Source organism: Drosophila virilis, unplaced genomic scaffold (assembly GCF_030788295.1).
Source record: "Drosophila virilis strain 15010-1051.87 unplaced genomic scaffold, Dvir_AGI_RSII-ME tig00001925, whole genome shotgun sequence".
NCBI classification, from domain to species: Eukaryota; Metazoa; Arthropoda; class Insecta; order Diptera; family Drosophilidae; genus Drosophila; species Drosophila virilis.
In genome coordinates this window covers 10,739-21,476 of record NW_027212869.1, presented here as the reverse complement: position 1 = coordinate 21,476, position 10,738 = coordinate 10,739, and positions in this window count along the sequence as shown.

Sequence of the window (10,738 nt, the reverse complement as noted above, 5' to 3'; positions counted from 1 at the left end):
TATATGTTTGAGATGTATACCAAGAAATAATACTACACTCGAATTTAACTTTTAACTTTGCGTTTATTCGTATTGGTTAGATTTGTGGTTTTCCTAAAACTGAATTATAATTCTAAGACAAAAGAGTGCAAAGGCTCAGTTGGCGATTTGGGGCTATTGTTTATAGAGAGCGCTAAGCAGAGAAGCTGCAGAGAGCAACTGAGGCTTTGTTTTATGTTGCGCCATAGCCACTTAACAGAAATGCTGCGAGGCTCTGGGCTGATTGATTAGGAATTGTTTTTATAAAGTGGTCACCATCAGTGAAGCTGTTGTGGCGATTTAACCGAATTAATAATGGAATCTATTTCAAAAGAAGTTGCGTCGTATTTATGTGTCAAAATATTTTATAACACTTAGATCTTCAAGAATTGGATTGTGCTTACATTAAATTGGATTTCAGTCCAGCGGATACAGGGCTTACAAGCTCAATTGGTTTGAACTCGACATTATATTGGTGTGAATGGGGTGGTGACGACAAGGCCGTAATTCTTCCCCGGTTAGAGTATGAATTCTCCTGAATTCTTTTAATGTTAATGTTAATATTTTTTTCTTTAAGTATAAATATATAAAAATGATTGCAGCTACAAAGGTTAATAAAAAATATAGTGAATAACCCATATGTTACACCTTTTTCGAATCTTAGCTCTGTTGTTTCTTTTAAATTTTCAAAATCTTTCATCGACTTATGATCAAAATTTATTGCGTTTTTATAAGTTTAATTAATAAATTTGGTTGGATAGTAAAACCTGTCATAGTTTTTAATATTTTCGTTGGAAAATGTTTACTCTAACAATTTAATTTCACAGTTTACAAACTGAATCAAGCTATTTCCATTCTTCCAAACTTGTGATATTAAATATGAAATTCAAATTGTTATAAATAGTAGAGCCTTCACTTGATTTTAATTATTTAAATATTGAGTTTTGCTTGTAGGTGTATGTAATGTTTTCTGTTTCTACTACAAATGTTTTTCTTAGTCGATTTGTATAATTTCATTATTATGTATGGGATTAAATAACTTAATATTAGTTTTTATACCCTGTATTTGTGCAAAATCCAAATGTATGTAACAGGCAGAAGGAAGCATCTCCGACCCCATAAAGTGTATATATTCTTGATCAGCACCAATAGCCGAGTCGAGCTAGCCATGTCCGTTTGTCCGTCCGTCCGTCCGTATGTATGAACGCAAGGATCGCAGAACCTATAACAGCTAGAGACTGAAATTGAAATTTTAGATGTAGGTGCTCCTAGTTATTTCCGATAATCGATAACTTACTCCGTTTCCAAGCAATCGATAAAAATCGATATCGATATCCTTTTTTTGGGCAATTTTGGTAAATAATAAGAGCTAGAGTCACCAAACTTGACATATAGCTTCTAAATTAAAATATATATATGCATTTGATGTTGGAAAAAGAGGGTTCAGGGTATCCCCTAGTCGGGAGCTCCCGACTAGCACCTCTTACTTGTTATATATGTTTTCGGTCATTTAATTACCATTAAAATAGCATTGTTCTTATAACTTAATACACCCATTCTTAATATTTTAACTTGTAAAAATCAATGTTAAATTACTTATTTTATCTGTTGACAATATTCCGAAAGCCATTTATACACTGTTCCTGCTGTGTTTATGTATCTATTTCATCTAATAGTAATTTTTTATCTGTGATATTTATATATTTTATATTGTTTTCAACTTTACTTACTATATTAGTGATTTCATCAATGTTTGTAATAATAATTGTTTCATTAACTATTTCCGTTGGATATATTTGCACTGGAACATATCCTATATGAAATCTTGTGTCTATCAAAGTCAATGTTGTTAGTATACAACATATGAAAAATGGGATCTGTAACGAAGTATTTTTATTTTTTTTTCTTAGTTTTTTTGGCTTATGACAATGGCTAGAATAATTAGTAAAAATTTTTAAAGTGCATTGCTATTTACTCTTGGGTTAGTTTCAAGCTGTAATGGTCTTTTTATATTACATGGGTGAACATTTTGTAATTTGGTAAATCTGAAGTCGGGTTTCTCCTTGTGTCTGACTCGCCTATAATTTTGTAAATGGGTTGTTTAATTCTAGATATTTAAGAATGTGATGTGATATAATTAGTGCTTTTAAGTTTTCGAAAGCATCTATATAGTGTGGGTCGCTTTGATTCAATGCACAACCTGTTTGCTATTATCTTATCATTGAATGAGCTATTTTAGAGTAGGTTTTTAAAAATGTTCTATAAAAACCTGTCATTCCCAAACATTTTTTTAGGTGTTTTTCTGTTTTTGGAAGTGGTATCAGTTAAATTGATTCAATTTTATTTGGATTTGGTTTTAACCCTTCCTTAGTTAGAATGTGACCTAAAAATTCTGTATTTTGTTTCATAAACGAGCACTTATATGCTTGAATTTTCAATTTATGCTCTTGAACCTTTCTGAAAATTTTTTCTAATGTATATTTGTATTCCTCCAGAGTTGTTAGAAAAACTAATATGTCCTAATATACAACACAGATTTTATTAATAAAGTCTCTTAATATTTCGTTCAATAATCTTTGAAACGTTGCTGGTGCATTTTTTAATCCAAAAGGCATTCTTATATAATTGGTGTGTCTTTTCTATGTCTTGTTCATCCATTAAAATCTTATGATATCCTTTTGCCAAATCTAAAGTGCTGAAATACTGAGTTTTCCCCAACTTGTCTAATATTGCGTCCATGATAGTTAATAGATACTTATCAGGAACGGTAACCTTACTTAAGCGTCGATAATCTACACATATTCGAAATTTTTGTGCTCCTAATTGATCCATATTTTTATATATCACACAATGTGCTTTACTTTTCCTGATTATACCACTTCTTGCTATTTCAATAATCTGTTTTCGAACTTCATCTTCATATTTGGGTGAATATCTTTAATTTTTTGAGTTAATTGGTTGATCTCTAGTTGTTCTAATACTCCATTTATTTGTGAAACGTTTAACGATTTCAGTTTCTTCTTTGTTTAATTCATCTACATTGAGGTCTTCAATTCCACTTATTTCCATAACACAAACATCAATAGGTTGTTTCGGTAGGAATGGAATTTCAACCCCATTAAAAAGTTTAATAATTTTGTTTTTAAAATCATTACTTTCAACATTTTTATACCCTTGCAGAGGGTATTATAATTTTGTCGTGAAATGTGTAACGCATAGAAGAAGACATCTCCGATCCCATAAAGTATATATATTCTTAATCAGCATTAACAGCCGAGTCGATATAGCCATGTCCGTCTGTCCGTCTGTTTGTTTCTAAGCGAACTAGTCCCTCAGTTTTAAAGCTATCTTATTGAAACTTTGCAGAGCTCCCTCTATCTGTTGCACGCAGATATGAAAAAACCAGCTGGATCGGACCACTATATCATATAGCTGCCAAAGGAACGATCGGTCGAAAATTAAGTTTTTGTATGAAAAAACATTTTGTTTATCAAGATATCTTGGCCAAGCTCGGCACTTATTAGTTTTACTTTACTCCTCAGATATATGCAAAATCCTATTAAGATCGGACCACTATATCATATAGCTGCCATAGGATCGATCGGTCGAAAATTAAGTTTTTGTATGAAAAAACATTTTGTTTTTCAAGATATCTTGACCAAACTCGGCATTTACTATTTTCCCGGTACTTCTTAGATAGGGGCAAAACACTATGAGCATTATGGAAAAGTTGGGTCCTCAAGGGTATTAGATCTTTGGCGTGCCGAAGATAGCCCTTCTTTCTCGTTTTTATATTATTTCCGACAGCGGCTGCGCCAATTATATATGTTTGAGATGTGTACCAAGAAATAATAAAACACTAGAATTTAACTTTCAATTGTGCGTTTATTCGTACTGGTTAGATCTTACATATACAAGATTGTATATATATATATAGTGACATATCCATAGTCGCACCCACCCTTTAACATAACTTAGCACATAAGCATAAGCACAATTATAAACATTTCTAATATTGTAAACAAAGAGCCTGGTGATAACATCGACATTGGTCAAGATCAAACTGTCCCCCTTTGGTAGACATAAGCAATTCACCCTAAATATCACGCCACTGTCAATGTTCCCATCAGAGCACTATCCCACGCATAATTGCTGACGCAGCTCAAACTTCACTCAATTTTGACTCAAACTCTCTCAAGTTTGCTAAGCGACCGCAACAGTTAGACAAATTAGTTCATATTTGGGAAGCAAATCTGAATGTACTCAACAAAAGTAGCCGTTAAGTGAAAATAACAAATTGAAATATATTTTTTTATAGTAACCTAACGTGTAAAACTTAATTGGCGCAGTCGGTAGGATACGTCGGGAAAAAGTAAAGATCGCTAAAGGATAATTAATTCCCAGATCTAACGCTCAATCGCGACCGAAAGTGTTGTCGGAGTGTAACAAACATTTTCTCGAATACGTATCCGCACAAGAACCTTCTGGTCATTGTCAAGAGCTCTCTGGGAAATTGAGGGCGCATTCTTGAGACCGAATGGGAGTTGTGTAAACTCGTATTTTCCGTTGTTAACGGAAGAGGCAGTTTTTTCTATGTCTGACTCCTTAAGGGGTATTTGATGAAAGCCACGTTTCAAATCTAAGACAGAGAAAACTTTGTTATTGCCTAGCTGTGCTATTACCTCGTTGATTTCGGGTGTAGGGTATTTGTCAGTGGTAGTTTCTTTATTTAGATTCCTGTAGTCTATAACCATGCGACATTTCTTTTGCCCGGAGGCATCTAATTTTTTCGGAACAATCCACACAGGTGAATTGTAAGAGGACGGAAGGGTCAAATGATTCCGTCGTCTAAAAGTTCTTTGATTTGGCTGTGTACTTCGTCTTTTAAAGACATTGGAAATTGGTAAAATTTTGAATACATGGGGGAGTCGGTTTTTGTTCGAATCTCTGCTCTGATGTTGGGTTTTTCGTTTGGAATAGGTTCGGACACGAATTTCGGTTGGACGTAATTTCGGTTTGATCCTGTATCTATTAGTATTATGAGTAATTTTCCGCTCCCCATCTTCCATTCTATGTAAGGAAGAGAGGAGCTCTTTATCCTAAAAAATTTATGTCTGAGTGTTCGTATTGGGGATTTTGTCCGTCATCTGTTTCTTAAATTTGTTGGGCGTATTCGCTTAATGGCTGTTCGTATTCAGTCTGCTGTTCGTAATTTAGCATTGATTGTACGTATTCCTCCATGGTCACATAGTTGTTAGTGTTTTCTGTCTCGGTCTGTTCTTCTCCTGTTTGTATGTTGAAATTTCTTTCTTGTTTGTCCGCGGCGTTTGTTGGTGGTGGAGGTCTTTTCCCTACTTCAAAGTTGGGTCTGTTCATGTACTTTATTATCCACGTGCGGATGCTTTGGTCCACGTCCATTGGCTCAAGACGTGGTTGGGGTTTTTTTTGCAGAAGGTCTATTGGGTATGTATACCTGTTGTGGTTGTGTCTGGTAGGTTCGTTGGTTGGGGTATTGTGGAATCGGTCCATTATTGTTTTAAGTCGGCGGTCCATGGTTTGTATTTGTTGGCTAAGGTATATGGATCGGGAGTTGGGGCCTGAAGCTAATGGGTGGTGGCCTAACAGTTTGGGCGAAAGAAGGCTGAGCTGTTCGGGAGGGCAGTGTAGGTGGTGGTATATTTCTATTTGGGTTTCTGGCATGTGTCTGCTGATTTCTATTCAAAGCCATGTTAGTGTGATAGCTTTGATTCACTAGTTTTAAACAATAGTGATGGGCTGAAGGTAGATGTGCTGGCTCCTTTATTCCAAGGATCCGTGGTAAATCTCCCTTCAAACCTCTAATGAAGGTATCCAATGCTTTATCTCGGTATATTTTTGTCATAAGGGTTTCGGATTCCCTATTTAATTCCATGCAGCCTACTTTATTTAATATCAGCGACAAGTGGTTGTAAACGACCTGGTAGAATTCTTCTACTGTTTGGTTGTTTCCTTGCACTAACATTGTCATCTGATATTCTAATGTTCCCAGATCTCTTTTGTCTGCGTTGTGCAGCGTGAGACATTTGGAGATAGCGCTCCAATTTAGGGGAACATTATATGCCATGTCGGCATTGCCAGTAATTTTGTTTCTCACTGTATGCAATATGCCACAGTATTTTGGCGAACCTCCCTCAGCTGCATAGGCTGAGAGTATACGATCTACACTCTTCTTCCATGAGCTAAATTCCGCTGGATTACCGGAGAATTCTCTGAGGCTTTTAACTATGTCCGGAACTCTGTCTAAAACATTCAAATTGTGGTTGGCAGTTATTGTTTGGTCGTCTACGTCACTAAACTCCGTAGAGGGGTTGACTAACTGCTTTACCAATGTCAGCAGTTGTTGTGCCAAAATCTGGCTAACCGTGGATGCTATTATCTGTTCTGCGTTATTCGCCAGTACTCTATTTGGTAAATGTTCATTTTGTCTGTCGATATGTCGTTGTTGCTGTCTGTTCAAGTTATGTCCGCCTACCTGTGGGTGATCTGATACTATTGGGGGCCTAACTAAATTGCTTTCATTAGCCATAAACGAGATATATTATTTATATTGTATATTTTAAGATATTTTCAAAGTATATTTAAATCTAGTGTTAATTTTTTACTCCATATTTTGATTGAATTTTTGATCGTTTTTGTATTCTTTTTAAAACCAGTGGCTGGTTTCTTCCTTCTACTTTGGAGGGTCCCTTGGGGGTCGCAAAGTTGGAAATAATTTATACTACGTTCGTAGTCTTTATATTTGTTTATCGTTTTACACTTCTTTATCTTCTACAATATTTAGTATTTATTATTCCTTTAATTCTATTTCACTTTTGTGTTAGTTGTTCGTTTGATTTTATACCCTTGCAGAGGGTATTATAATTTTGTCGTGAAATGTGTAACGCATAGAAGGAGACATATCCGACCCCATAAAGTATATATATTCTTAATCAGCATCAACAGCCAAGTCGATATAGCCATGTCCGTCTGTCCGTCAGTCTGTTGCTATGCGAACGTGTTCCTCAGTTTTAAAGCTATCTTAATGAAACTTTGCGGAACTCCGTCTTTCTGTTGCACGCAGCGCATATGTGAAAACCAGCTGGATCGGACCACTATATCATATAGCTGCCATAGGAACGATCGGTCGAAAATTAAGTTTTTGTATGAAAAACATTGTGTTTTTCAAGATATCTCTACCAAGCTCGGCACTTATTAGTTCTACTCACTCCTCATATATATGCAAAATCCTATTAAGATCGGACCACTATATCATATAGCTGCCATAGGATCGATCGGTCGAAAATTAAGTTTTTGTATGAGCTTTCAGTATTTGCGTAAGGTCGTGTTCTGAGAAATTTCGTCGAGTAATTGTATGCCTGTGGAATGTTGGGAATGGGATATGGAATTCGTAATTTGTTTCGTTGGCTCTACTGAGAAATATCTGGTTTTTAAATACGTTAATTGGAGCTTCAATGCTCGGTATTAAGTTGTGGCTTGAACTGTCTGCACTGTGTTGGGTGGAGGCTACTGATCCAATATTATTGATCACAGCGATACGTGATAGTGCATCGGCTACAATGTTATCCCTACCTGGCTTATAGAGGAGTTCGTAATCGAACTCTTCTAGGGAAGCTTTCCACCTCTTTATCCTAGCGTTGCCGTTCCAACTGCTAAGAGAGTGGGTTAAGGGTTGATGGTCAGTGTATATTTTTACACTCGCTTTACCGTAGAGGTAATTCTTGAGGGCTTTTAAGGCCCAAATTATTGTCAACATTTCCCTTTCATTGGTGGCGTAGTTCTCCTCTGTTTTAGAGAGAGTTTTAGAGAGGAAACAAATGAGTCGCTTGTTCTGGTATAGGACAGGCCCAATAGCAAAGTTGGATGCATCTGTTGTCAGATGAAATTCTTTGCTGAAGTCCGGGTCATTCGAAACTAGGCAATTTTTTATTTTATTGAATGCTTCGATCGCTTCTTCGTTAAGATTAATGAGCTTTTAAGCTGATTGATTTTTGGACACGCGTCCATCTTCCCCTCTTAAAAGAGAGGTAAGGGGCTTTGCCAGCTTAGCGAAGTCTCTTATAAACCTCCTACAATAGCTGGCAAGGCCAATAAACGATCTTAAATCTTTGAGTGTTTTTGGAAGTGGGTACTTCCTTATTGTCTCAATTTTGTTTGGATTAGTGTAGGTGGTGGTATATTTCTATTTGGGTTTCTGGCATGTGTCTGTTGATTTCTATTCAAAGCCATGTTAGTGTGATAGCTTTGATTCACTAGTTTTAAACAATAGGGAAGGGCTAAAGGTAGATCTGCTGGCTCCTTTATTCCAAGGATCCGTGGTAAATCTCCCTTCAAACCTCTAATGAAGGTATCCAATGCTTTATCTCGGTATATTTTTGTCATAATTTAATTTCATGCAGCCTACTTTATTTAATATCAGCGACAAGTGGTTGTAAACGACCTGGTAGAATTCTTCTACTGTTTGGTTGTTTCCTTGCACTAACATTGTCATCTGATATTCTAATGTTCCCAGATCTCTTTTGTCTGCGTAGTGCAGCGTGAGACATTTGGAGATAGCGCTCCAATTTAGGGGAACATTATACGACTCGAGGGCCATGTCGGCATTGCCAGTAATTTTGTTTCTCACTGTATGCAATATGCCAAAGTATTTTGGCGAACCTCCCTCAGCTGCATAGGCTGAGAGTATACGATCTACACTCTTCTTCCATGAGCTAAATTCCGCTGGATTACCGGAGAATTCTCTGAGGCTTTTAACTATGTCCGGAACTCTGTCTAAAACATTCAAATTGTGGTTGGCAGTTATTGTTTGGTCGTCTACGTCACTAAACTCCGTAGAGGGGTTGACTAACTGCTTTACCAATGTCGGCAGTGGTTGTGCCAAAATCTGGCTAACCGTGGATGCTATTATCTGTTCTGCGTTATTCGCCAGGACTCTATTTGGTAAATGTTCGTTTTGTCTGTCGATATGTCGTTGTTGCTGTCTGTTCAAGTTATGTCCGCCTACCTGTGGGTGATCTGATACTATTGGGGGCCTAACTAAATTGCTTTCATTAGCCATAAACGAGATATATTATTTATATTGTATATTTTAAGATATTTCAAAGTATATTTAAATCTAGTGTTAATTTTTTACTCTATATTTTGGTTGAATTTTAGATCGTTTTTGTATTCTTTTTAAAACCAGTGGCTGGTTTCTTCCTTCTACTTTGGAGGGTCCCTTGGGGGTCGCAAAGTTGTAAATAATTTATACTACGTTCGTAGTCTTTATATTTGTTTATCGTTTTACACTTCTTTATCTTCTACAATATTTAGTATTTATTATTTTTATAATTCTATTTCACTTTTGTGTTAGTTGTTCGTTTGATTTTATACCCTTGCAGAGGGTATTATAATTTAGTCGTGAAATGTGTAACGCATAGAAGGAGACATCTCCGACCCCATAAAGTATATATATTCTTAATCAGCATCAACAGCCGAGTCGATATAGCCATGTCCGTCTGTCCGTCTGTCTGTTGCTATGCGAACTTGTTCCTCAGTTTTAAAGCTATCTTAATGAAACTTTGCCGAACTCCGTCTTTCTGTTGCACGCAGCGCATATGTGAAAACCAGCTGAATCGGACCACTATATAATATAGCTGCCATAGGAACGATCGGTCGAAAATTAAGTTTTTGTATGAAAAAACATTTTGGTTATCAAGATATCTTGACCAAACTCGGCACTTATTAGTTTTACTTTACTCTTCATATATATGCAAAATCCTATTAAGATCGGACCACTATATCATATAGCTGCCATAGGAACGATTGGTCGAAAATTAAGTTTTTGTATGAAAAACATTTAGTTTTTCAAGATATCTTGCCCAAACTCGGCACTTTTTAGTTCTACTTTACTCCTTATATATATGCAAAATCCTATTAATATCGGACCACCAAATCATAAAGCTGCCATAGGAACGATCGGTCGAAAATTAAGTTTTTGTATGAAAAACATTTTGTTTTTCAAGATATCTTGACCAAACTCGGCAGTTATTAGTTTTACTTTACTCCTCATATATATGCAAAATTCTATTAAGATCGGACCACTATATCATATAGCTGCCATAGGATCGATCGGTCGAAAATTAAGTTTTTGTATGAAAAACATTTTGTTTTTCAAGATATCTTGACCAAACTCGGCATTTATTAGTTTAACTTTACTCTTCATATATGTGCAAAATCCTATTAATATCGGACCGCTATACCATATAGCTGCCATAGGAATGATCGGTCGAAAATTAAGTTTTTGTATGAAAAAATATTTTGTTTATCAAGATATCTTGACCAAACTCGGCCTTTATTAGTTTTATTTTACTCTTCATATATATGCAAAATCCTATTAAGATCGTACCACTATATCATATAGCTGCCAAAGAAACGATCGGTCGAAAATTAAGTTTTTGTATGAAAAACATTTTGTTTTTCAAGATATCTTGACCAAACTAGGCACTTATTAGTTTTACTTTACTCCTCATATATATGCAAAATCCTATTAAGATAGGACAACTATATCATATAGCTGCCATAGGAATGATCGGTCGAAAATTAAGTTTTTGTATGAAAAAACATTTAGTTTTTCAAGATATCTTGACCCAACTCGGCATTTATTAGTTTTACTATGCTCCTCATATATGTGCAAAATCCTATT